Consider the following 27992-nt stretch of genomic DNA (forward strand, 5'->3'; position numbering starts at 1 on the left):
ATTACGGGTAGGGAATGGTGCTCGGCGTCTAGACCGCAAGCCGAGAGAGGAGACGCTCCACCCAGAGGGTGAGCCAGATCCTCACACATAGAAAGACGCATAGCTTCACTAGTTTTGGCACACACATCTACACCCCCCCATCTGAAACTACCACACACCTTTGAGTTGATTGTTTTTTTCCCTCACTCTTCCACTTTCAGAATGATTCTATCAAAAGGGAAAGGGTACTCACTTGACCCTCGCAAGGCAACAGCTGTCTTGTTCTTACCTTTTCTTTAGTCCTCTCCATTTCCCTTCATGTTTTCTGTGCTCTCTTGTTGCAGCGTCTGTCCGACTGCATGCCATTCCATTTGTCTGCCAGTTACCATGGTAAATATCACACACAGAGAGCACGAGAAGCTCGATTATAGATCTGTCCATCTCAAACACACACACCACACACTTACACAGCGGCGGCATCACACCCGGTGCACTATGACCTTTTTGTCACAGAGAGATTTAACAAAGTGTGGAAGAAGAAAAAAACGGCCAAAGTTGAAAAAGGAGGGAAAGAACAGCAATTAAAAGATAATTATCTGGTGGAAAATAGGCTACAAATTTCACTTTTTTTTATTGCAGTAAGAAGGACATATGCGGAGAGTGAGTGGATTCCCTGCAGTGTAAATGTCAAACTCTTGTTTCGACCTTCTGCTACTTTCTTGTTGTTCTGCTGATTGAGATTTAAATTCAGATTGAATGCTTACATTGGAACTACAAATCGCAATGAAATGTGTCGATGATTTTCAAAAGCCTTGCCCAATCCTTAAATAAAGAATATTCAAACCCATACAGTTAAATTCCAAAACTTCTTTTTTCATATAAACAATCATTATTTTATTTTATTTATTAATCTCGGCACAAAACCTGAAACAAATTAAGCCAAATCATCAGGAACAAAGTTCTTTACCCCTTTGTTAAAATCTTTTTATAGTACCTACTGTGAATCACCTCCAAGCTCCACCATTTCACAATCTCAGCCAGCCATTTCATCCCTTGAGCCTGAACACAATCACATCCAACCTCTGAAACCTCAAATCAACGAAGCTATTTATGAAGCTTACAGGTCCACTGCAGATCTTGAAAAGCTTCTCTGAATTCACCTTGGGCCACAGTAATCATAAAAACGTTCTACATTTTAATGTATGTTTTTACTTTTTCAAATGAAAAAGTAAAAACATACATTAAGTAGTCAGTGGCTGCAGTGATCTGTCTGTGAGCTTACTCGGTTTGGTGTTCATTCTACAAAGAAGAATGACGTCGGATTTTTGCCTATTAGAACTCTCTCTCTCTCTCCTTCTCTCTCCCGCTCCCTCCCTCTCTTTCTTCCTCCCTGCTGAATCAGGTAATTAGTTAAAGGTTAAGTCCGATAATCATGTTCTTATTTTAATGTATTATTGTTAATAATAGGTATTGTGTAATTATCCAAAGTCTGATATATCTTCTTCTTCTGTGCCATGGAGTTCTATTGTTGTCCACGACTAAAAGCACATCGAAGACACACACTGTTGCACTGGACAAAGTGACGTTCATCACTCTGAACCCACACACACACTTTTTTATTTTCCTGCTACCAGAAATACTCCCTAGAGCACCAGATCTGTGGCTTTTCTGTTATTCAAGTTATATTTAGCCCAAAAGTGCAACCAGCCATTTTAGAAAGTTATTCAGTTAAACACATCTCAATATTTTGTGACCAGATAAAATTACATTGGAACTGTATCCAGAAAATGTGCAATATTGCTAGATTTGTTTTCTATGATGTTTACACAGAGGTTTCATTACATTTCTGTGCCATCCCCTATTGAGACTCCAGTCAGTGTGAACAGCGTATACGTTTTAATCCATTTGCCTCCTCCTTTTCATCTGGTTTGGGCTATGTTTCATAGACATCCATTTTTTATGGAAAAAAAGATTAGGAAAGATTTCTAACTCCAAGCCTCAACATGTTTGTCCATGATGGCTATTCTTCTGTATTACTTATTGTCTATACCACTAAAATAAAGTATAGATGCCTTGATGCCTTTAAAACTAAAACAATTGTATACATCATTTGTTGATTTTAACTGTAAAGGGCCCTTGTTATTGTGCATGCTGACTACCTGTCACACTGTCATGGCTTACTGTCATGCTGGATAGAACTCAGCTATTGTTAATGTCTCCAGAACACATGTGCTTCTTTCCTATGACTACTTTACTATACTGTATACATTACTACAATACATAAGTAACCAATATCACTAATAATATTTTGGTGACTTTTGTATGATAATTCATTTAGCCCAAAATCACAAATTACAAATTAATTATGTCAAAACGGTATGATTGTGTGTTCTCTGTGTAGGTGAGTGTAACAAAGTGGGAAGCAAAAATAACTGACGTTCATGCTACCTTAAACGATTCTTACAAATTTCTCGGCAAGGACAAGTGTATATTAGTGAGAATTGTTGGCACTCACAACTGATCAGTTATTTTTATATCTATTGGTGCACACTGAAAAGGAAATTTTGAAAAACAACATTTTGAAAACTGAAAGCTAAATTAGTTTGATCTATTCCTAATGGCAACTGTCCGTGTTCTGTGCTGTGTTATACATCTGCTTATTGTTTTATTGAATTCAGTTTAGTTAAGTCATTACTGCAACAGATGGTTTGTTAAGCCTCCATTCAGATTTTTTTTTTCAGTCGACGGTTACAAAAGATATATGAATATATATATATGTATATATACATATACATATATATATATATATATATATATATATATATATATATATATATATATATATTCAGGATACAATTTGTTTTAGTGCCACAACGAAAATCATTGGCCAGTAAGCAAAAAAAGTTCAACTTTTGACACAGAAGTCAAAAGTCAGAGGGAAGTGTTATGGTGAATTGCTTGTTGACGAGTGCTTTCACTATAATGTGTATTGCAGGGAAATTGGCATGATCTGTGTGTGGAAATTGCTTTTCCTGTCATTTCTCTGAGAGCTTGAGAGCCCTTTTGTAAAGTGAAAGTGTGGGGATTGGTTCCAATTGCACGTCCTCACAATATAGTTGCATAGAACCTTCCCCAAAGGTAACAGGGCTTTGTTATAGGAGCAGCAGAAAGAGAAGGTAAATCATTTATTCTTTTGATTGTCAATATTTTTGAGTTTTGATCATTATTTTTTGTACATTATGAATGCTACTTTATTAATTTAAGTGCTTAAAATCACTCATTAACAACCATAATATGACTGTTGATTGGTCTGCTTGTCTGATCCAATAGTCACATTAATTTCATTGTCTAATAAATAGCCAGTCTTGACATTAAACCTCATGGCCAGTTTTCCTTAAACTGTAGCTACCCCCACAAAGACAATATATTTTTTTCTTCTCATGGTTTTTAAAGATCATTTGATGTCAAGCAAAAATCAGAAAACAAAACACTGAATGAAACCCAACAAAGCAGACGTGTGACACCAAGAATCTATAAACAACTACCTGTGGCACTCCTCACTCAAATCAGACAAATTTTGGGCAACTCAATTTTAATTTAAGTAAAAATAAATTTGTCATGAATTGGGCTGACCAAGAAACTACAGATTAAGGAGGTGTCCTGGTGTCTTGGAAGAGTGGTGCATTTTGCCTACTTACCCACAAAACTGAATCGCATGGGGGGAAGAGGCTAAAAGCTGTTAACTCTGTGGTCTACTCCTATCACCGAGGAAAAGCCGCATCGTAAAAAAAGAGTTGAGCGATGTGTGGTATATTCCAAGGTGACATCAGGGTAGGGTTGCCAACCTTCCCGAATTGTCCGGGACATCCCAATTTATGGGTGATTTTGATATGTCCCGTCAGGAACAGCTCCAGTCCCGTATTCCAATCACAGCCAATATATATATATATATATTTTAGACGGGCAATAATAGGCTTCTTTAAATGTGCCGAAAAAACTCACGTGAACGTTGGTATGGGACACGGTTGTTGCTTGTTGGTGACAGTTTGTTTGAACTGGCCACTGGGAGGTGAGCGAGTTATCGTGTGTCAAAATGAGCAGTGAACCTTCAAAGAAAAAAAGACTTTAAAAAGCTATAAAAAAGAATGGGAAGCCAAAATGTCATGGGTTAAAGCAATCGCCAATAACGAAAGGAAAGCGTTTTGTACAGTATGCCGCCGAGAACTATCCATTAGCCATGGCGCGCCCGTGCACACCTGGAAAAAAGTGTCCCTCTTTTGGGGTTGAGGAAGTTGGCAACCCTACATCAGGGAGACCTTTGACATCTTGCTTTTGGGAAAAAAAACAAAGCGTTACTGGGTTTGCATCATCTGCTGCCCAAATTCGCATGGTGCACATTGCAACATTCCAGGGGTGTGTGGTTACTGTGCGTTCACACCAAACGAACAAAGTCTATGCACAGAGGCGATGAGGCTGAAGTGATTTTGTACAATGAAGAGAATTTGCGATAGTGCAGCCCGTTTGTTTCGTCAAATTTGTGTTGATGTCGCTCAAATTTGCACCAAGTGGCTAAACGCGCCAAACGTGTGAATTAAAACTTTTAAACTTTGGCAACAAATTGCCGTCTTGCTGCAGCGCCATAGCCTATCAGCATCAAGATGCTCCCCCTGTCGTTACTGATGTCCTGCAGAGCAACTGAGAGTTGCCAAATTAAAAAAATGGCGGATAAATGAATAGTAACGTTAGCTGTGTGTGGTTACGCCAACCTTTTATGATCCTCTTACCTATATCGCGATTACATTACATTACATGTCATTTAGCTGACGCTTTTATCCAAAGCGACTTACAATAAGTACATTCAACCATAAGGATAACAAGAAAGACAAGAAACTGCAATTTCATCTAGTCAGCCAATTTACAGGAGACTGAAAATAATTTTCACTCATAACATATAGTACATAACATATAGTACGTTAAAGTTTAGGATAATTGTATTGTTTAAGGACACACTGCTACTCAAAATTAAGTAATATTGGAGGAGGTTTGCTCAATAATAACGTGCTGGTTGTTCTTCAGACCGTTGAGCTCTAAGTTGTTTTGACTGCACCAGGTTACAAAATGGTCAGACTTCCATCTGTAGGCGGACTCATCCCCACCAGAGACCAGCAGAATGAGGGTGGTGTCATCTGCAAACTTCAGGAGCTTGACAAACTGTTGTCCAGAAACAGGATCCTGGCGTAGGTTCCTTGGTAGTCCAGATGCTGGGGGTTGACGTGGAGGGCCATGTTGACAGCATCGTCTACAGACCTGGTGGCTCTGAGGTCAAACTGTAGGGGGTCCAGGAGGGGGTCGGTGAGGGTTTTTAGGTGGGACAGGATTAGCCGTTCAAAAGACTTCATGACTACAGAGGTCAGGGCAAATGCCTGTAATCATTAAGTCTAGTCATCCTGGGCTTTTTGGGGACAGGGATGATGGTGGACGTCTACAGCAGGCTGGTAAGTCGCATGTCAGTGAGGTGTTGAAGATGGCCGTGAACACCGGAGACAGCTGATCAGTACAATGCTTCAGGGTGGAGGGGGAGACAGAGTCAGGGCCGGCTGCTTTGCCGAAATAAATAATTATGAAACAAACCAGATTGTTGGGGTTCCTTTAAAGGATCCATCGTATGCCCATTTTACCACAAGTTGATATGGTTGTTTGGGGTCTTAATGAAATGTCTGTAACATGCTTTGGTCAAAATAGCACAAGGATCATTTAAAACGGAACCCTTTTTACCCAGTGCCTGTTCGTTTAAATGCTAATGAGCCAGCTCCCCCCTCCTGTGCGGATCTGTGCAGCCGACCACAGCACATCTTAAGGGCTTCATTTGCTTCATGTTGCTAGCTAGCTATTCCAATTGTATCTGAGTTTTGCAAAAACAAGGTGAAGTACCTTGGCAAATATCGTATTGTAGCAACCCTCTTCAGGAGTGTGTATGTGTGTGTTAGTTCTGTGTGCCACGTCATCCCCCTCACTCCGGCCAATTATGGGGAGTCACTGTACATGCTAGGCAGTGGGCGGCCAGTGATTGGGGGAGTTCAGGGGAGATCAGGGGAGGCGAGTGTTCCCGTATTGTGGGCTAATCAAGTTAGGCAGAAGAGTTGCAGTTAATAACAGAGTAAGTAACGTTACAGCCTATAGAGACAGCGTGGGGGGGGGGGGGGGGGTCTTCTTACTGTGCTCCTGAACAAGAATGAAAGGCTTCCTGCCCGTACGTCCTTTTGCCTCCGTGTTGTGAGTGAGCCACTACACCCAAGACGCTACAGTATCTAGAGCAGTGATTCTTAACCATAGGGCCGCGGCCCAAACTTGGGCCACCAGCGCCCCCTAGAGGGCCGCAAAAAACTTTCAGTTTTGCACCTGTGGGCCGCAAGGGCCGCGGGACTGCGTGCAGCTTTCGACCATGTGGTGGCGGTAATGCATCACTCGGTTGTTTAAAAAGCGCCAATACACAGAGAAGAAGACTGTCTACTTCGCAGCAAAAATGGATACGTTTTTAAAAAGAAAAAATGAAGACGAACGTCCTGCCGATACCCCCACCCAGAAGACAAAGTTTTTGCGGAAATACAATCTCGACTTCATTAAATACGGTTTCGTAAATGGAGGAACAGAGGCAGTGCCAAAAGCCCAGTGTGTGGAGTGTGGGCTAATGCTGTCCAACGAAGCTCTCAAGCCCTCAAAACTACTGCGGCATCTAGAGACCAAGCACCCGATGCTTGTGGGAAAGCCGGTGGAATATTTTAAGAGGAAGGAAATTGGGCTGCAGATGCAGAAAAGGTCTGTCGTGTCACTGACAAACAACTCTAAATGTGCATTGTCTTTGTGATGATCCCATTTTATCATGTCATTTTATTTGACAATTTTTTTTGCTTGTTAAACAATAAGTGGATTTGGTTTATTATTGAATACAAATCAAACCGAGAGTGAAGTCAATTAAACCTATACAGTGTTAATATTTAATGGGCCCCGGGCCACTTTGTACTATAAAAATTGGGCCTCAAGGTCGAAAAGGTTAAGAACCCCTGATCTAGAGTGAGTGTAGGGGGGTGGGGGGATGAGATGGGGGGGTGGGCCAAGGCCATGTAGAGACTCCCATTTCATTGTGACGAGAGAATGATAAGGAAGTTCATTCTCAGTCACTCAAGCATGACGTTTCTGGCTTACAAGAACTTTAACAAATTGCAGGAGTTGTTTTTTTCCAGGGTTTGGGGGTCGGTAGACATGCCAGATACCCAAATTAACGTGTAGAGGCACTGAAAAACTGGAATTTTCATAATATGTCCTCTTTAATACCAAGCAACGGTTCCAGCCTCCGTAAAAGAATGCATTGATCAAGAACCGAGGCAAGACCTTTGTAGGTTGTAAGTCATTACAACCCACGGCGTTAATTTCTGTGCTATGATGCACTCATAATCCTGACTGAAAATACTAAAATAAACTATTGTTTTGTAGAAAGTCACACAACTGATTTGCAACTGCTTTTTTAAGGATCTTGGAGTGGATGGGAAGATTAGAGGTAAGTCCATAGTTGGCCAACACCTCAATCAAGAGTCGGTTTCTTAAGAAGAGGTTTAATTACAGCTACCTTGAAGGACAGTGGTATGTCCTGTCAACAAAGACAGATTTGTGATATCCAGTAAAGACGTGCTAACTAAAGGTAAGATTTCTTGAAGGAATTGGACCCAAAAGACAGGTGAAAAGGTAGCCATCGAAATATATATCAGGGCCTACAGATGCCTACACAACTGGTTAAAGGCAGGAGAATACCAACTCTCCTGGCCCCCCCCCAACACACACACCCAATATGTCCGTTTATGCGCGCCCTGTGGCGCTCGCACCAGTGGACTGAACCCTCCACCCGCCCACTTTGTCGGCAGAAGCGTTTTGCCGACTATCACCCCTCCTCCCCCACTGATGTTGGAAACCTAGGGGAAACGCTGGAATCTTATCATTAAAGAAGTTCATAAAGTCGTTACTACTGAGGTCCAAAGGAATACACGGCTCAACGGAGCTGTGACTCTGTCAGTCTGGCTACACTGCTGAAGAGAAACCTGGGTTTGGTTTTATTTTTCGCCATTAATGAGGAGTAATAAGCTGCTCTTGCGTTACAAAGAGCCTTCTTATATGCTTTAAGACTGTCTCGCCAAACTAGCCTAGATTCTTCTAAATTGGTGGAATGCCATGACTTTTCAAGTTTTCATAATGTTTATTTAAAGGGTTATACTAAGGAGAAAACTTCCTTGTAGTTAATATTCTCCTTTCTAAAGAAGCAATATAGTCCCGCGTCACTCTTAACAAGATGAAGTATAAAAAAAATGTCACAGTCCTCTGATATCTTGAGACACAATAGTGAACTTAAAGCAGAAGGAATCACCTCTTTTAAACATAGCTGCATCAGATAAACATTGAATGTAAAAACCTTTGCCAAGAGGAGGAGATCCCGGTGGAAGGAATTCAAAGGTTATTAGACATTGATCTGACAAAAGAGAGTTCTGTGGAAAGATGGTTAAATGTTCTATCCCGATATCATACACCAGAACCAGGTTGAGGGTGTGATTAAAACAATGAGTGGGTTTCTGTACACTCTGACAGAAGCCAATCAAATGAGATCAATGAGATAAACGCCGTACCAAGGCTGTCGTTATCGACATCCACATGAATATTAAAATCATCCCCACAAATGTCCGCTTTGAGGACTAAACTTAACAAGAACTTAAAATTCTGATAGAAATTCTGAATACGGACCTGGGGCCCTGTACACTACATAAAGAACCGTCAATATTATTTTACAGTTTGGATGAAAAAAACTGAGACCAGGCTTTCAAATGAGTTATAATCTAGTTTAGGTTTAGGGTTTATTAAAAGGCCTTTGTCAAAAATAGCGGCTACTCCAACTCTTCATCCTGTGTCTTGAGGAGTATCAGGTTATTTTATTGAACTTTATTGCTGTTTACCTTTGATTTAAGCACTGGGGCAGACACGGTCTCTAAAGGGTTTATCATGTTCATGGTAACTGCTTTGTTGGAAGCAAAGAGAAGTGCGTAGGACTTCAACTTTACCATAATGATAATCTGCATAAGTGGGAAGTAGGGTGATTTCTTATAGACCTCTATACAATCATGCTTCTTTTTGAAACCAATGTTTAGCCCCCTGCTAACCGTTAAAATAATGAAGGTTCAGGGCACTTCCTTACTAGCTTACTTACTCAGAACTAGAGGTTGCTCCTTAGTTATATACCGCAGGGCTGATAAAGGGGAGTTGACAAAGGTGCACAGGTGGGTGCGACTGAAGGGAAAGGAATCACTGCAAGCCGAAAGTGGGTGAATCGGAAAGTAGAGAAAGTCAGTGAACATCTGGTGGACTGTAGCTTGGGGGAGCGACGTAGAATATTGCAAATCTGTGGCGTTTTGATCTCTAGATGTGCTATAGAGTTTGTGTTTGCAGGCGTATGAGCACATACATGCGTGGCATTTGGATGACACAGTACACAGCACTGTCAATGATTATTATAGGAACAACTTCATCAAATGGCAGATGGAAGCAAGCTGTTGACGAGCCAATGTATCTCTATTTTTACTCTGCAAAAAATGTGTTTTGGTCTAAATAATATTAAATGGTCACACTTGCTCACCTAATGAAATTCATTTTAGATTATTGAAGTCAGGCACACGTCATTGAACAATGATCTTTATATCTCACTCACAGCCTCTGTCGCTTGAAGAATGCGAAGCTGTCTTACAACAAAATTTAGTTTAAACTGATCAGAACCACCCAAGCAGAGCCAAGCAGTCAATAGCTCTATTGACTTTCTCACTAAGCTTTGAACATGTACTTAAGTTTCCTTATATTAGAGACATTTAGCCATCATCTTGAACACTGTTATTATATGAGCCATCCAAGGCCAAATGTACTTTCTCTGATGCCTCGTTTTTTTTCTTTTTTGAAGAGGCAACCTGCCATCAAGGTCTAAATGGATTGCCACTGAGTAGAGTTAATGTTAGATGTGGATGATGATGATAAAGTCTATTATCATATCATGTGTGGAGGACTCATATAATTTTCCTTTATAGAAGTTGGCATTGACTGGAAAAGGGAATGCCTGCTTCCTTTTTTCCTCAACATCTGTGTGCCTTTCAATTGTTGTCTGTGCGTCCAGCAGAGCGGCCAACTTTTTCCTTTTATTTCAAACCCTGTTAATGAGATAATTGCTCCCAACAGTGACTCAAATATTCTGACTGGTCCAATAGCTATGGAAATTATGCCAGCCTGTTGAAGACGTGGCCTTTTCTGAAGGACCCCGAGGACCCAGACGTCACAATACAGTCCGGCCTGTCAATCTCTGTGCTCCCTTCCCTGTGTCAGATGTCAGAATTCCTCCACTAGTGCCTGATCACAGAAGTGGTCTACAAACACACACTCAAACACACAGACACACACACACAAAGACACTAATGCATTTGCTCCCACATAAACTGCCCGTCATGGAAAGTATTTTACTTCTAGTGGGAGACAGTTGTATGATTCATAATACAGTGTAGGTTGAGTGCACAGACATAGCCCATCATTCGTAGACAGTATGCAAACTGTTTAATGCGGTACCTCAGATGGTCTGCATTGGACTGTACATATTTAGGGGGCAACCCTACCGTTGGTTTCTGGTTCACAGTTAATGGCTAACTTTAAAACAGCTCAAAACCATTGAATAAATAGATATTCTATTCTATATATACGCATAAACTATATGCATAAATTAAGGGTAATCCTTAATTAAAGTGAGAAGTGCACAAAACTCAACAAATATCATTTTCCAGTTATCAGATACTGTTTATTTTAGATTGTGGAAATTCGTTTTTAACTCTCATTAGTCAATATGTATTAGTTGAAATAATGTAACGTTTACAGCTATGCTTCTGGAAAATCTTTAATACAACCTACTCATGTATGAAAAGGCTGATGAACAGATTTGAAGTTCCTGTACCAGTATTACATGCATGCGTAAATGTCAAAGAAGACACTCTGTTATTGGCCTTTTATCCAAAGCAAAATATTTCTTCATATTGTGAGTGGAGACCCTAAAAGTGGGTCACGTTTCCTGTTTTTGGTGGGTTCCATAACAGAGAGTGTCCTAATGAGCATGAGTTCGTGGAAGATGCAGAATTTATTCCATTTCAGTCCCAGGCTGAGAAAGTTTAAAGAGCCGCCACAGTAGGGGATATTCAAGCGGCCCCCTGCTGTGTTTCTTCAAATACTGCAACCGTCAAATGGCTTGGCTTGGGATTCAATATTTCACACGTAGGATAGCCCTCTATTCCACTTAAATATTGGAGGCAATTCTATCCTATTCTCAGTGTCCTCATTGCTATAGGCCTTTAATGATGGGTCAGGAGCAAGAAATGGTTCACCGGCTTTCCCGCGACTCCCAGGATAACTGGTATGTTTTCCTGTCACTAGCTCCCAGAGTGAGGGGAGCTGGAGAGGACTGTGTTAACATGTGGTTATTCCACCACCTGGATGGTAATAACATCTTCCATAACAAAGTTCACTGCAATTATTGAAAAATACAAAGTTTTACTAAAAAGGTCTTTTTTTGCCAGTGGCATCATTGGCAGTTTACATTAATTAATTTAAATTGTGCTTTAGCAGAACCTGTTTCAAAGTGCAAAAAGCCTTATACATTCTTCCAACCATCCACTTCACACATTAAAGGACAAAATAAAGTTACACAACACCATAAATGGATACTTAATAGTTCTTTGTGCAAAAAACATGTATATAAAATATAACTCCATGTTGTGAGGGAAAACTTGTTTTGTTGCCAGTCATGTTTTTCTTTTGACATATCACAAACAATTCAAAAATGAGCCCACAAAATGTAAGAGGCACGGTGGAGGATCAGTAAAAACCAAAGGGTTTTTTCTTGCCTGACAGAAATGTCACTCAAAAGCATAACGATCAAAAGCAAAAAAGGGTTTTCAAACTTGCTCACTTACAAGCCGCACTTCTCAAAGATTTGTGAGCCGAAGACGTGAGGACAAAATAGTTAACGCACAACCCTGCAAGTAGAGGATGTGAGTAGAGAAACATGTGCTGACAATTTTTGACATGCTGTTGAGTGTTATCGCAGTTCACAAAAGAGAAGCTGGGAATTTGTGGAAAGCTGTGTTCACAACTCAGCAACTTTATGTTTTAGAGTAATTGCCATGATGCTGCAGCTTTTCTCTATTGTGTATTGTGTTGCTGGGATCCATGTTAGCACCTTTAAAAGTGTCTTTGTGGTGTAGTGATCCTCGTGATTTGTTTTTTTTTACCGTGGCTGGGAGCTGAGAGAGAATTGACACACTAAATGTAGATCACACCCTTAAGTAATAATGGTGATGGATCCAAACATAATTTGAGTTTATAAAGTTGATTTAATTTGTAGTGTGTTGCAGCATACCTACTTACCTACTACCTACCTACTGGCAAGGTTTAGCAGAACATCACAGTTGGCTTGAGCTAACTTTAGAACATATTTTTTATGCATAGTTTTGTATCATTATACTACTATGTAGTTTTACAGTTGCATGATTGCATGTATGTAGCAAGCCTTTCATTAAGCCTGCTAAATGCTGAAATATAACCATTGAAATGCCATTGAAACTGGTTGTATCTACCGTAGACATATTACAGCAATACAGTTACTGACTATCAAGTCTTTATCTTAAATGAGCTGACTGTGTCTGCCCCCCGGACTGAAAGTGGAAGCTTCCACAAGAAAGGAGCTTGATGAAGGCTCTGGCTCCTATCCTACTTTTTAAAACTCTAGGAACAAGTAACCTATCATCTATGGAGCGCAGCTCTCTATTAGGGAAATATGGTATTATAAGCTCCTTAAGATAAGACAGTGTCTCACCAGTAAGTGCCTTGTAAGCAAGGAGAAGTACCTAAAATTATATTCTTGATTTAACAGGGAGCCAGTGCAGAGAAGATACAGGAGTAATATGATACATTTTCGTAGGAAACACTTTGACCATGATAACTATTTTCCAAATGATTCTGGATTAAATTTAAATAATAATTTGTATTAAAATAATGTCTTAATGTGTAAAATGTCATTTTGGATTGTTTTTGTATCTTGTTGGTTTGCAAACTCAATACTCAGGACAATTTATTTTCAGGTTTTGCAGCAGAAATAGGACCGAAACTCAGATTCGAAAGTTTCATCAAAAATAACTTTCAAACAGTGCCGGGAGAGAAGCCGGCATAATGCCATAAAATACCGTCAAGGTCACAGGTTAAAACTGATAATGACAGATGATCCAACGAAGAGAAAATAGAAACACGTGCCTTAAATACATAGGGAGGGTGCAGGTGATTGGACAAAGGAGGGAACAATCAGGGAAAGGAATCACTAGGGAGGGAAACACACCAGGGGATGAAGTGATCTTGACCTAGGGACAAAATAGAAAAGAAACAACGTTGGGTTCCGTACATAACTAACCTTAGCCAATAAACCCCGCTATGAGATGCTTTTTCAGACTGTATGCGCAATTACTGAGCACATTAAAATGATTTTAAAATTAGCTGAAAATTACTAAATTAATTTGATTATAAATCAAATCAAAGTCTGCTGCAAATTGAAGTAATTAAGGCATAACCCCTATTATAGAAGAATAACAAGAATCAGTAAGACCTAACATATTAATTACAAAGTAGTGCTCCAGTTGTAAATACGAATTTCTCTAGCCCCGGCATGAATAGGGACCAAGGAATCATCAATGTTTACACTACATAGTGGTATAACTATTTTAAAGCTCTTTAAAGAGATAACAATGCAAAATCTGCAGCTGGGTACAGATATTGGGATTATAGTATGCAATTGCAACTGTAGGGAATGTCTTTCCGCCCGAGGATCCCCAAATTTGGTTCAGAACCAAGCCAAAACCGAGCTAGAACCAAAGTCCAACAGGAATATTGTGTACTCATCACAAACAAATATTTGAATACTTCACACTGTTCGTCTTAGCTATCTGCACTTATCCATTGATCCGTCCGAAAATACTCCAAATACAAGTCCAACAAGTCATTAAATATGTTACGCAAATTAGTCCAAATAATTTGCACACAGCAGTGCTTATGTACATATATCTCATGTAAGCAAAAGCTAACAAAGAAAACAAGACACCGAATCGGTAGCCGAGGCGACGTTGGGGACAGGGATGACAAGCCTTGCCGAAGCAAGAGCAAAATAACCACCAAGCCTTCATGCATATGAATCATAAATGCCCCTTACCTTTGACTTTTTGAAAGAAATTATGAAATTAAGGAATTTACTTTCCACACAGGTGTTAGGGGCGGGGAGGGGGGGGGGGGGGGGGGGTTCTCAGCCAATCATTACTCTCAATTTACGCTCTTCCCATTTTGGTTTCTGAGTGTCTACGGGAGTTGCCGCTCTTTTCCGCGTGACAAAAGCCTCTTCTAAAGTAGTTTATCTTCACTGAAACTTTCCATGATCCAGTAGATGTGCTTTTAGCCTGGTATCTCCAAGTTTTATAGGACTTATATGGCTGTTAGTGTGGTTATTTTTAGGCAATTTTCAAAATTGTCATTCAACAGTAACATAGAAACTGATTTTTGCACACTATAGCACTCACAGGGGTTCCTCTTTATCATGACAGAAAAACAAATGTCTAGATAACAAAAAGTAGTTGTCATTACACTTTTTATCATGGGTATGCCGTCTTTGGAGCAGAGGCCAAAAAACAGGCTAAGTGTTTATACAAGTTTTGTCACTATGTACATTTCTTCCTGAATAATGCAGTTTGTTCACTGACATTAGTATTCGGAAATTGCTATGTCAGTGACTTAAAAAGAGATTTTTTTTCTTCAGTTTGGGCAAAGTTGGAGAAGCTTTTTCTGTAATAAAAAATACTTTTATAGATATTGATGTAGCAGCAGCATGTGGAGAAACATTGCTGCCATAATGATGGAAGAAACCAGTGCACCTGAAAACATAAAGCTGGTGATGGAAGAGATGAACTGCTTTGGAGAACAATAATCTGTCTGTATGTAGACATATGTGCATACGTGTGAGTGTGTGTGTGTGTGTGTGTGTTTAGTATTGGTGTGTGTGTGTAAATAGCTCAATCTTATGGCCTCCCATCCCCGTTTGTTTTCCATGTAAAAATCCCCAGTCAGCAAGACTTAGTGTGGATTCCCAAGCTCCCCCCCCCCCCCACACACACACACACACACAAAAACACACTCTGACTGCTGGATATTGGCCATATTTCATGTAAATAGTGTTTACCAACAATTCCTTCTTTTCTTCCTCGCTGTTTCATTCTCTTGGCCATCCATCCTTTGTCCCTAAGCCCCCGACTAAATAGAAATACAGCTCCTTTGCTGGGTAAGCTACACTTTTTCTTGGACTTTATAATTTAACCGGATGTGATTTCTGTCTTTTTTTCTTGAATTCTAAATCCACAATTTTTGGCAGCAATACCATAGTATAGTATAACCAAATTTTGTACGGATGATTAGGAATGGTTTTAGCAGAGGACTTTTGTTTCACTTGGACATCCCTGTGGTTAAGTTAGGCAGTGCTTGTACTTTTTATGGATGTCAATAGTCTTCAGAGGATGAACTCAACTGATTCCAGTTATCCTTCCACATTCTGAACTGTACATGCTAACTTATTTTTCATTTTTTCACACAACTTTATGTGAAGGGGCTGCAAGTTCCGTCGTAGACTAATACATAGTATATCAGGTATACTTTTAGGGGGAAAAGGAAATTTAACAAGAATGAAATAATACTTTCTGTAAGTAAACAAAAACAAACAAAAGAATATAATATAAAAATACTTTAGCTGAACAGTTACACAAAAACAAAATCACACTTTTCAACTAAAACTGCTTTTATGCAACACAACTGTAGACTGAGCTTTAAATAAGGGAAGCTAAGGCATCCAGAGGTTCAATTAAATATCCCAACTCCATCTCTGTAAACCTTTTATGTTACAAAGAATATTTTAGCTCTCTGATACAGTACATGGAACACTAATCCAAACAACGGCAAACGGTTACTATTCACATTGACAATATGACTATACTTTTTCCACTAACATTAATGAGACATGTTACAGTCTCTATACAGTACATTACAGTCTTAAATATTATCTCTGACACGAATTGAAGTGCACATCTTGAACAAAGAGTGACAGTAAAGTTGCAACTACAGTTAACACATAAAACCATGGAACATTATATTGTTCAGTTTCTAGTAAGCCAATCGTATGCTGTCAAAACTCTATTATAAAATAAAATATTTTGGCAAAAATGTTCAGATATTTAAACTGCAGTTGATTATAAATACAAGTAGTGATCAGAAAATAAAGAATTAGTTTAGAATATCATCATTGGAATGCTGAGCTTTCTGATGCAATTGAAACACACACCAGCTGCTATTAAAAATAGTTTTAAAAAATGTATGTTGCGACATTATAGGGATGAGGGATAGTGTGAGGGCTTTGATGGTTAAGTAGATGTGTATCCATGTCTCATGTGGGCAACTTCTGAATATAATTTACTTTCAAAAGAGGTTTTCTGTTTATTTTTATTTTGTTAATGTTAGTTGGGTATTAGATTACCTCTAAAAAAATGGCACCAGCCTTAACCACAGCAAGCATAATGTGTATGTATAAACAAGTGTATCCCGATGTGCAGATCCTACATGAAAACCCCTTGGCAAAACGCATCTAGATCAACATGGAAGGAGAGGGAGGATTATACCCTTATGTGTGGTCTACAAAAACAAAAACTTCTGTGACCTCTGTGTCTGAAAAGGAGCGCACACACACAGCTAAGAAAACACATTTAAACCCCCTTAAGGCAAGTCCAGTCAAGTTCATCTGGCACTTAACGTGTGGCAGTTGGTAAACTGATCTGTAAGTGGGAATTTGTGCACAATGTGTGTGTATGTATACATAGGTACATGGGAAACCTCTCTGACACAGAGACATCCCAAAGTGTCTGCAAACCTGTTTTTACAGCTGTATTTAAGACTGTTTCCTGTGTGTGGAACATTCCTTCAAGCCACCTAACCGCCTGAACCCAACATTGTGTTTGTATCGTCATCTTACAGACATGTAGAGGATCGCATAGTCAGTTTCTCCCCTAAAAGAACAAGATGGTCCATCTTTCTTTTTTGCTGTGTTTAGACATGCAATGTAAACAGTTTCTTCCCTAAATATGGGACCCTTCAGAACACAGATGTTGATAAAAACCCACATGATACTGCGGTGAACATTAGTAGGCTATGAGGTCCAGGCAAGACACTGAGTGGTGAGAGCGAGTGAACCATACTTGACAAAAGATGTGTGAGGTCCGTCTGGAGCCTGTGAAGGAGCCGCGAGCACAGACATGCTTTTTCTTCAATTTCCTTTTCCCCACAGGTCCTATGCAAAAAGGGTTTGGTAGTCCAAGTCCATGCTACAACATGATGTTTTTAACTCATATACCTTATTTTGTTATATTCACTACTGGGTTCTCATAAAGACTTTTTGCGAAGTTATGTCACTGAAATACAAACTACAGTCTTAGCAGAGACAAATACGCTAGATGCAGAATCAGTTCGAGGAGGAGATGGAAAGAAGACATAACCACAACAAACAGGTGATGGCATTTCCACGTGAAAACATGTGTGCAAGTGTGTTGCACAATTAGGGTGGGTTTCTAAAGCTTGGTCATTGAGTCAATACGATGTGTGTGTGTGTGGGTGGGGGGGGTGCTTGTGTGTGTGAAGGTGAGAGAAGACCCCTGCCCATTGTTGGGTGCACATCGGGCAATGAAGGTACACGTGAACGTAGCCTTAGCCGAAGCTACACTCACTACAAGCACGCGCGCACACACACACAAACAAACACGCTGACAGTGACACAGAGAGAAGTTTCGCATGAATACACACCTGTCCTTTTGCTTTATGGTACACAGCACACAGCCTGACCACAGACCGTGCTGTGTGTGTGACATTGGGTGTCTGTGTGTGTGACTGTGTGTGTGTGTGTGTGTCAACGGGCCTCCAGGGTATTCGTGTACACAGACAGCTCCTCACGGGCCAAAAGTCCTACAACAGCCCGACTGTCTTTTTGCCCCTTTTGTTTTTTGATCACCCCCTGGTCGTCCCTACCTTCTTAATTCTCTCTCGTTCCCTCCCCAGTGCTCTCTCTCTTTACACCCATAGGAGGAATAAATCTGCATGATTTTTCTCTGGGTATGTCCCCAGATGTGATGTGTCAGTGAGTCAGGGAGTCAGATTGTGGCGTGTCATTTGGTGTCTCACTTTTTGGACATGTGTGCGTGCATGCATAAGTGAATGTGATTATGTTTCCATACAGAAAATAAAGGTGTTAATAAGGGGTATTCATATCATATTATCAAGGCTAGAACCAAGTTTGCGAGCTTACAGAATAAAAATACATTTTTTCAAAATGCCAAATTAAATGCATACGTTATACTAATGCATAAAAGAAGGAGAACTGAAGAAATACTTTTTAAAATGTTCAATCGAACATCCATCAATTAACGTTATGAATTCTAATTATTTGCGGCTCTAGTTTTCTAAACTATACAGGTGTTCATTGTTTTTATCATATTCAGCATTCATCATTGTATGTGTAAAGTGTTTCAGTCATTGTTTATTTTCCTTCAGGTTTAAGTTGGGCAAGTTCAAACAAATTGCATAAGCTGTCAGTCCCAGGCAGGTTCTGAAAGTCTCCGGCTCAACCTAAATGTTCTGGGGTCTCGTGGGGTCTCATTTACGTTTATTTATATTTGCTTAAGCCCAAAACATGTAAAAAAGGCGTACGCCAAAACAATGTTGTGATCTTAAAAAACACATTTGACCCGATAATGTGGTCACCTGTACGGAAAGCGACCCAGGCGTGAAAATCTTTGGAGACGCTGTCAGTTGGGTTGTGAATATAAGCCAGACAGTAGAAAAGAAATAAGAGGTATCAATACCGGCATAATGATACCTCTCACAGTTCATTTCACTTCATGACACGTGTTCATTTGAAATGAGTTATTACCTTTATCATTTATTGTATTCATGAGAGGAGAGAGCGAGTATAGGGACCTCCACTCATCCTCGACAGCTGTGGACCACAGACTGTCACTTAACTTCTCTAGTCACCTCAGCTTCGTATTTCACACTGGCACATATAGGTTGTGGAATAAAGCGAGTGAAAGCTCTCACACAATCATCTATATCTTCATTATCACTCCTCACTCACATTTATAATGCAAATAAATTATTAAGGTCATGACTTACTGTGTTTTACACTTTCTTTTTAAATGATAACCAGGGATGTGGATACAACTGATCATTTTGGAAGCAATCGGTCTGATCACTACACTCACCAAGTGAGTATGTTGGAGTTTATGAAGACATGATATTATAGAGAGAGATTAAAATATATCTAGTTGTAGTTGTTACATTACATTACTTGTCATTTAGCTGAGGCTTTTATCCAAAGCGACTTTCATGGCATTTTTACCCCCCCCCCCCATGGGACATGGAGCAGCCTGGATTCAAACCCCAACCATGTGTTTCCCAGTGCACCCTCTCTACTCCATGCCCCACAGTCCCAAATGAATTATTTACATTTTTATTAAGACTACTATCAGGTTTATTGGCAACAGTGGCTCCGAAGTCAGAGCGGGTTGTCACTCAATTAAAAATTAGTGGTCCGACTTGCAAACAACGGACATCATTGTGTCCTCTCTGCCTTGTGAAGTCCATCGCCGAAGAAAATCAAAATAAACGGTTCAATTAAAATCAACTCCATGTTTATTCTATTACATAACCAAAATACAAAACTCAGTGCACTCATAGTGTGAATAACGAATATAATATTATATTTAATCATATAGAGATCCTCCTTCTTTTCAAAATTCCTCCGTCGCCCGTCAATGCACGTTCTACATCACGTTCCTCTCAGGACTGGCACTCTTTACCTCCATATTGAACAATATAAGATACAAAAACAACATAGAACTCTTGGAAGGATACTTTAAATAGAAATAAATACTAAATACTTGGCTTTAAATTACAGCAACAAACTTTTTAACTTCAAACTATGAATATATTAGTATGTTTTGTAACATACAGTAGTAACACAGATAGATATGCTAATGCTATTGGCTACGCCCGCACAAACTTGAAAATTATAAATGGTTTATTGGTGGAAGGATGTATGGAAACATTTTCATCGTTTACAAAAAATGTGATAAATGCATGTGATTTTCCCTCTGAGCATCCATGACTCCACCTCCTCCTCCTCCAACAAACCTTGAGATGCAGATGGGTCCCTGTTAGGTGGTGGTGTGTCGGCGGAACCAAATGCACACGCACAGCAGTTCTAGTTCAACCAAGGGATTTTATTCACCACCCAAAGTGGGAAGAGAAAAAAAAAAACAAGAAAAAGGCGCTCCTCAGGCTCTACTGGAGTCGGGAGGGAAACTCCAACGACATCGCGGTGTGGAAGCCAGAGGTCTGACACCATTAGCAGAGTCCGATAAACTGAGACCGGTGTACCCTGGTTCTCTCCGGGTCTGATGCTAGTCAGTGGACCCAAATGTACAATGCACAGCAATTCTAGTTCAACCAAGGGATTTTATAACCCACGTGGGAAGAGAAAAAACAACAAGAACAACCAAGGCAAATTGTCCAAAAACAAACAGAAGGCGCTCCTCAGGCTCTACCGGAGTTGCGAGGGAAACTCCACTGACATCGTGCGGTCTGGAGGGATACAGCTGAGTGTGGAAGGTGATGCTGTAGGGCAGGAGAAAACTAAAAAACATGCAGACTGGTTATGGTTAACTGGATGGCGAGACCAACAGCACCTGAGACCAGCCTGGTAACTGAAAGGACTGACGACAAGCCTGGGAAACACGTCACTGGTGATCCTCGAAATAAGCCCTAGCTGAGCCACAGAGGGGCGGGGCAGTGGGTGGAACACGGGGGTGGAAACTCTAGGTTGATAAAACACATAAGCACAGACAGGGGAAAAAACAGGAGCAGACAGTAAGAGCAGACAGGGACCCTAACAGGTTGTAACATTGGAGGTGGGACTGAGCCTGGAGCTCTGCAGAGGGCTGCTAGTGGAATGTTCTTTCTTAATTACTCAGCACTGAATTATGAGCAGAGAGGAACAAGTGCATTCACTTGAAATGGGCCTTTCGTTTTATTAATTGCCTTTAACCCAGCACAGTGTTTTAAATGAGAAAATAAGACCCATGAATTAAAAACAAAACAATAGCACTGATTAAACACACACTTCAGAGTAATGTGTAAGTATAGTTATATAGATATATATATAGTGTATAGTTAAGTCGGAATGCAAGGTTTCCCAGTTAGTGAAGGCATGCACATTTGTTTTCAAAGAAGAACTGTTCATGTGATATAGATAGATCAAGAGTGTATATACCTTACCTAGAAAAATATGCAACGTGTTTGTGTCTCTCATGTGAATGTGTAAAGTATATTTTTGCCCAAAAAAGATACACACTGGGTAGCGTGCTGTGCTAAATAGCAACGGGCATGGCCTTGAGTTGGCAAGCTTTGACAACACAGCACACTGTTTTATGCAGAGATAGAAACGTGAAATCACACACACACACACACACACACACACACACACTCCAAAGTATTTTAAACGGTTTCAGGCAACAAAACAAGAGTTAGGTCTAGAAAAAGACTACTTATGTGAGTACCAAGTGACAAGCAAGTCACATGACTGGCAACTGATGCAAGAGGGCAGACACAGTAGTCTCCTGGACAAAATGTACCTGTTTTTGACCAATCTATCACCAGGTCAACCAGGTTGTTACACTGTAATTTTTTCCAAACTGAACGAAAAATATGTTTGAAGTAGCGAAATGTTAACATGTATTTGTCATAGTGTAATCATTGTAACATTTGTGACATTTACATTAAAGCTGCAACTAATTTCTAACTTTATTTTTTAGCTTGGAGCTGTACTATTTTGCTTGTTCTCTCATCATGCAGTCAAAATAATTTCCATATGTATTTTACAGAAAAAAGTGTAATGGTCCGTTCACACCGAACGCGCGTCGCTCTAAACGCACTGTAAGACTCTCGGGGGATCAGTTCTGGGCAATTCGTATGGACCGGGTATTTGTGGTAGACGCAACGGAGAGGCGGCGTGGTTTATCACCCTGAACAGTTCAACCTTCTGCCATTGTTTTTCCTCCACTTTGTTAATGTGTGTACAAACTACACACATTTGATCATCTTGGAGGCAGAATGTCTAACTAACTGCTCTCAACTCTACATCATTTGACCGCTGTGTTTAAAGTTCCAACAATCTCCCCACATTTAGCCATTGGCCTTCCAAACCAATTTAAGCTACAGACACTATGTTGATTTAGTGATTTAGCATCAAAAGACATGACGGTGTTAGTAAATATGAGTTTGATTTTGAGTTTCACAAAAGACAGAAGCACTGGTGACTAGCCTGTTGTTTTGGCCTCTGCTCCGTAAAGGACCAATCCATGATTAAAAGTGTAAGAATGTAATTTGTCCATCAGTACAATATTTTTCAGAAAAAAGGGAGCTGTGAGTGTTCTGATGTGTAAATATCAGTTTATATTTTACTGGTCAAGAAATGAATGACTATGCTACACAAAAAAAACGTCAAATTTGGAGAATCGCCTTAATCAGTAACGGGGCATCAGCCCTATAAAACATGGAGATACCAGGCTAAGCACACATCTAAGTCATAGCACAGTGTGTGGCCTTGCATGGAAAGTTTCACGTTGATAAAGCAAAGCTGAACTACTCTAGAGGATTTAGATTTGTGGTCACAATAGCGGCCAAAGGCCTCAATTTTAAAACATGGGACCTACAAAAAGAATGCAAATAAAATGGCATCATGGGCTTAAATAAGTACACAAGTAAGTGAATAGACAAATATAAATACGTATTGAAGGACCGATGTCTGATCCCAACCACTGTCGTTTCACCTCCTTTGCGACATGCAAGCTGTGTTTTGCAACATGAGATAACTTCCTGTCCCTGTGTAAGACGTCTCACTAATTAAAGCCAACTACTTGCTTCTTGCAACTACGATGATGAGAACCAGATAGCTAGCAAGAACTTGCTAACAATAATCTGTGAGATACCACCATTTGCAATCTGCGTGCCAGCTGTGCTCAGAGAATGCTTGAGACAGGGCATAAGTCTTTAGGCTTTTAATGAAATGATGGTGTAACCTCCCACAACTCAATTTGCATACACAAGTCAATCTAGGTCATTGTTTAAAGGATACGTTATGTTTTTGTCTTATAACGGTTATCTTGGGTTAACCATGGAATGGTTATCATGTGAAAGTTGACTCCTCATGAATTCTCACTGAACATTGATGTTTTTCTTAATTGGACTGACTAGAGACTTTGTGAACCCATTCTCTGAAATTGAAGCATGACTCTGAAATCTGCAAGCACAGTCAGTGGTTATCATGTGTTGTATTTGTACCGTGGCTTATTTCTGGTTAAAGGTTGTCTAATTATGTTTGTGGCTGTGACTCGTAGCCAGAGCAAACAGTCTTTATAATCGGGGGTTCAATCCCCTGCTCCTCCAGTCAGCATGTCAAAGTGTCCATGGGCAAATTACTGATTCCCAAGCAGCGCCAAAATTATGGTGCCAATGGTGTATGCATTTGCATTAGTTTAGATCCTGATGAGCAGGTGGCACCTCTCATGGCAGACTCTCCCCATCAGTTGAGTATGAATGTGTGAGGGAAAAGTTGAACGCTTTTGCCCCCATAAAAGCGTAATTTTTTCCCAATGTGCGCGTAAAAGCATAGCAAGGTATGTACAAACATGCTGCACAGGGGTGAAAGCGCAGACTGCCTAAACTTAAAATGGGAAATTGCGCTTTTCTGTGTCACGCATATGAATCCACTGGAGGGTCATGGGGAAAGTGGGAGTTTCCCATAAATAGATGGGAGGGGATGCGTATAGTGTAACTAATTATGTATTGCCCGGTATGTACAGAAACCGCCAGTGGATGCGCACCTGGCTGAATATTCTCCGCCTCTTAAAAGCAGGTGTAAACCAGAATGTGGGTTTCCTCACATATGCCTCCTGGAGAAATGACGGCAGTCATCCGAGCCAGACGGCGACGTAGGGCAAGGAGACGAGCTGAAAAGATTTTTGCCACAAGCATTACGCTTTTTCAGTTGAGTGAACATAAAGTCATTAAGCGTTACAGATGAAGCAGCCATGCAATATTACAGTTACTGGAAGAAATCAAAGATGGCATTGCATCGCCGACTCAGCGTTCACATTCCATTCCAGCAGGTGTTAAACTCCTACACATACAGCATACGGTATAGTGAGCAGAGAAAGGCAGCGATTCCCAATGAGCTTTCCACGCGTTGGCTGTAGCGCTAATAACACAAATATACGTACATGAGACCCTGTGTGTATTGGATTTCTCGTCTCTGTCCATGCCATAGAACTTCATTGTTGTCCAACAACTACTAAGCACACATCAATTACATTATTAACCCATGGCTTCTTACATTTTTGCCCAGAGAGCAATTAGGGGTTGCTCAGGGACACTTCAACCGGGAGTCGAACCACAAACCTTGGAGATCCCAACGCACCCGCTCCACCCACGCGCCACGACATCAACGTACTCTGGCTGACATGTTCCTTCTCAGCATGAACACACACACACTGTAGTTTATTTCACTAAATCCCAAAATAAATGTTCCAATTGCTACAGACACTTATTAGAGCTCCAACTGTGTATTAATCCACGGCCTGGATATAGTCCCTAAGAAATGCATGATTTCTCCCTGTTTGAATGACGTAAAACCCACCATGGCCATCTGTTTTAAATAAAATGAGAGAAAGATATATGTAAATAAAATGTAGTATTTTATGCAAGCCGTTTTTGATGATTTACATGTTCAGGGGGAACAGATGGGCTAAAACGCAGATGAGGGAAGTAATGAGCGACAGACTATCAAGTTATTTGTTGTACAGCAAGCTGATGATAGTATGAGAATAAATATCTACCTCATCCACAAAGGTTGACCCAGTATAATCTACGCAGGGCTCAGTTTTCATGAGATAAGGTTTTGAAAATATGTCGTGTGTTATTATGCATCTGGATGTCCTGCTCAATATCACTCTTATTTTAGCTTTCACACCATACATTTAGAGGATATTATTGACATTTTAACATAAGCCTGTACTGATTGTGCTTCTCCCCTGTGTTGTGTATAAGAACTTCAACTGCTAAAAAGCATTTAAAGTGTCTAAAATAGTATGCATAAATACCGCCTATTAGTAACAATGTATAAAACGGTAAAACCGGGGTTTTCCTTTGTTTAATTTTTGGAAACAGTTGTTATATATTATAGTTTGACAAACGCATTACAATCTTTTTTTTTAAATGAGATAAATTGCATTTTTTGTACATATTGCTTTCATTGTAATAATTGTTTTCATGGTGACGACTCCAGCACTATTGCTATTTCCGTGTTGGCAGTGTTTTACCTTTTTGGCCAGATTTGCTCCTTACAAAGTGCACCAGGCTTTTGATCTGATGTATTGTGCACTAACATACGCCCTGCAGTGGTCACTGCACAAATGCACATTCACACACCTCTCACTGTGCTTTCTGCTGCACCTAACGATTCATTTTCTAATGAATTACTGTTCTTCATCTTAGATGTGCCGTCTTTTGTTATGGCCAAGCATTCCACCTTAAAAACGATTGAATATATTTCCAAAAGATGATGATTGCAGGTAGAAAGCAATGCATGAATAACTCAGTATCAACGCACAGTAATTATACACAAGCTGATCATTCCTGGCCCTCCACTACTTATACATCAGTATACTATGTTTGCGTATTATTCAAAAAGAAAAACATTTAACCCATTTAATTCAGGTTGAAAAAGTAACTCTGAATTTTGTCATGTTCACTTTATTGGTTCAACCAAGAACAATTTACAGCTGCGATCACACTGTGACAGCGCACACTTTATGGATGTCATCGCAATGTTATGTTTTCTTTAAAGTGTATCCATCACAATACGATGTGTAAAATATGGACGAAAATAAGTCTCCAAAGCCTGTGTGTAGAATCACTACCAAGCGTTCACTCTAATATACTCAATATACTAATACAAAATCAGAAGCTTTATCGTATACATGTGTTTCAGATGTGAATTATATGAACCAGAGCGGCTCCTCTTTGCTCTCCTTTACTCCATCAGCATTACGTCGTCGGAGTGAAAGTGGAAATGAACACCTCATCACCCGGGCGGCTCGCTGCCTCCACCTGTCACATTCAGGGCACACGGTTCAAAGTCACGGCGGGTCGCTCCGCCGACGCCCCCCACCCCCCTCCCCCCCGCCCTTACCGATCACCCACGTGTACACAGCCGCTCGCGCGCGCACCGGTAGGGACGTCAGGATTGGACGCAGCGGGGGATCCCCGGCATTCCGTCCCTGCCTCGCTCGGCGTATCATCGTCCTTTTACCGGGAGGAGATGAGCTCGCAGAGCGCGGCGGTGCAGGACGACAGCGTCGTTTCTCTGCCTCACCGGAGCGCGCTCTCCCTCTTTACTCCGTCTGCAAGGTGCTTCACCACCTGAGCGAGTTCTTCTCCAACAACAAAAGGACGTCACGGACAAAAGAGCCGTCAACGTGTAACCGACTCCGTGATAGTTTAATTGTAGTTTCCCGCGGCGGAGAGAGTCGGATCGACCCTCCGGTCTGACGCCGCCCGGGAGACCGACTCCTCGAGCCGCTGTGAAGAAAGACGAGTCTCTATCCCGCGTTTCCAACTCATTTAATGCTTCTATTTAATGTTTCTGGAACAAACACCCAAGAAGCGGGAGTAGATGAAAGGACTTTGCGGATGAATACGATGTTCTGATAGAGCTTTTTTCTCGCCTTCCACCGCCAGTTTCACCGGTAAAATCAACGACGACGAGCCGAGCCAGAAGAAGAAGTTTCTTTTCGTGGACAAAAAGTGGAAGAAAAAAGCGGTGGTCGCGTTGGTGACCCGGGAGAGGAGGTCCCCCCTCACGCGCGCGAACAGGTAGGAGAGCCCCGGCACGCGCAAACACGACCCACGCGTACGGACCCACGCGGGAGGTGAACGGATAGAACACGCGATGTGTGATTGAGGGGCGCAGCTAACGGTACCGGAGAGCAGGTCGCACTTACCGGTACCGCAGAGCAAGGCTTCGTTTAACGGGACGTAAAGCCGTAGAAACATGGCAGGCTTGGCACGTCCAGGCGGACCTGGAGATGAAGGTTTCCAGAGCTTTAAACCACTACGGCTCTTTAAATGGGCAACAATAAATACAAGCAAACACCTCTTATTTCATTAACATAATTGTAAGGTAACTTTTCTCCCTGGTTCGCTCGGTATCACCTTTTATACCTAAACTAAAAAAAAGTTGATTTCATTATTTTAAATGTATCGCTTTTTGAAGAATAAAGTGCCGAGTATCGGCCTCTTCTCTATAAATGTAGAACAATGGTTGAATGTTATTTTCGTCGCCGTTAGTTCTTTGATGGTGGAACATGGCGCTCAGCAGTTCATGTTTCCCCGCGCTGCATTAGTCTTTAAATGGCCACATTTTGTGATACTTAGCCCGAATCGACCCTGGACGATGTGGGAACACTTTGTAATACCCGTGTGTTAGGAGGGGCATTCCTTAGAGGTGAACAAAAGAAAGACAATTATATTGTAGAGCTGTGTTACAAAATATCAAACTGAGCATGTGAGAACATTCTTCTCTGTGTGCTTTTTATCGAGTTTTTTCCAAATTGATTATTATTAAAAAAAAAATGTTTGAGTGAAATTACAGATGCCTGGATGGGGAGATTTATTGAATTGTATTAGGGAGTTATAGATCTGGAGCGAAACTGTAATTT

At 40.6% G+C, this 27992-nt stretch overlaps 1 protein-coding gene across 9 annotated transcripts in view; it reads left to right on the forward strand.

Moving 5' to 3' along the window:
- Positions 1-27992, forward strand: part of tenm3 (teneurin transmembrane protein 3) — a 414027-nt gene that overhangs the window by 162470 nt on the left and 223565 nt on the right. For 7 of the 9 annotated variants that reach the window (XM_078080160.1, XM_078080163.1, XM_078080164.1 and 4 more), the window contains exon 1: positions 26362-27147. The exons of 1 other annotated variant lie outside the window; for it this stretch is intronic. The gene's annotated coding sequence lies outside the window, so the exon portion shown is untranslated. Of the gene's footprint in view, positions 1-26361; positions 27148-27992 lie in introns of those variants that run through there. One more of the 9 variants, XM_078080161.1, reaches the window with a different exon arrangement.

The sequence above is a fragment of the Gasterosteus aculeatus genome, chromosome 9 (assembly GCF_964276395.1).
Source record: "Gasterosteus aculeatus chromosome 9, fGasAcu3.hap1.1, whole genome shotgun sequence".
Lineage (NCBI taxonomy): Eukaryota > Metazoa > Chordata > Actinopteri > Perciformes > Gasterosteidae > Gasterosteus > Gasterosteus aculeatus.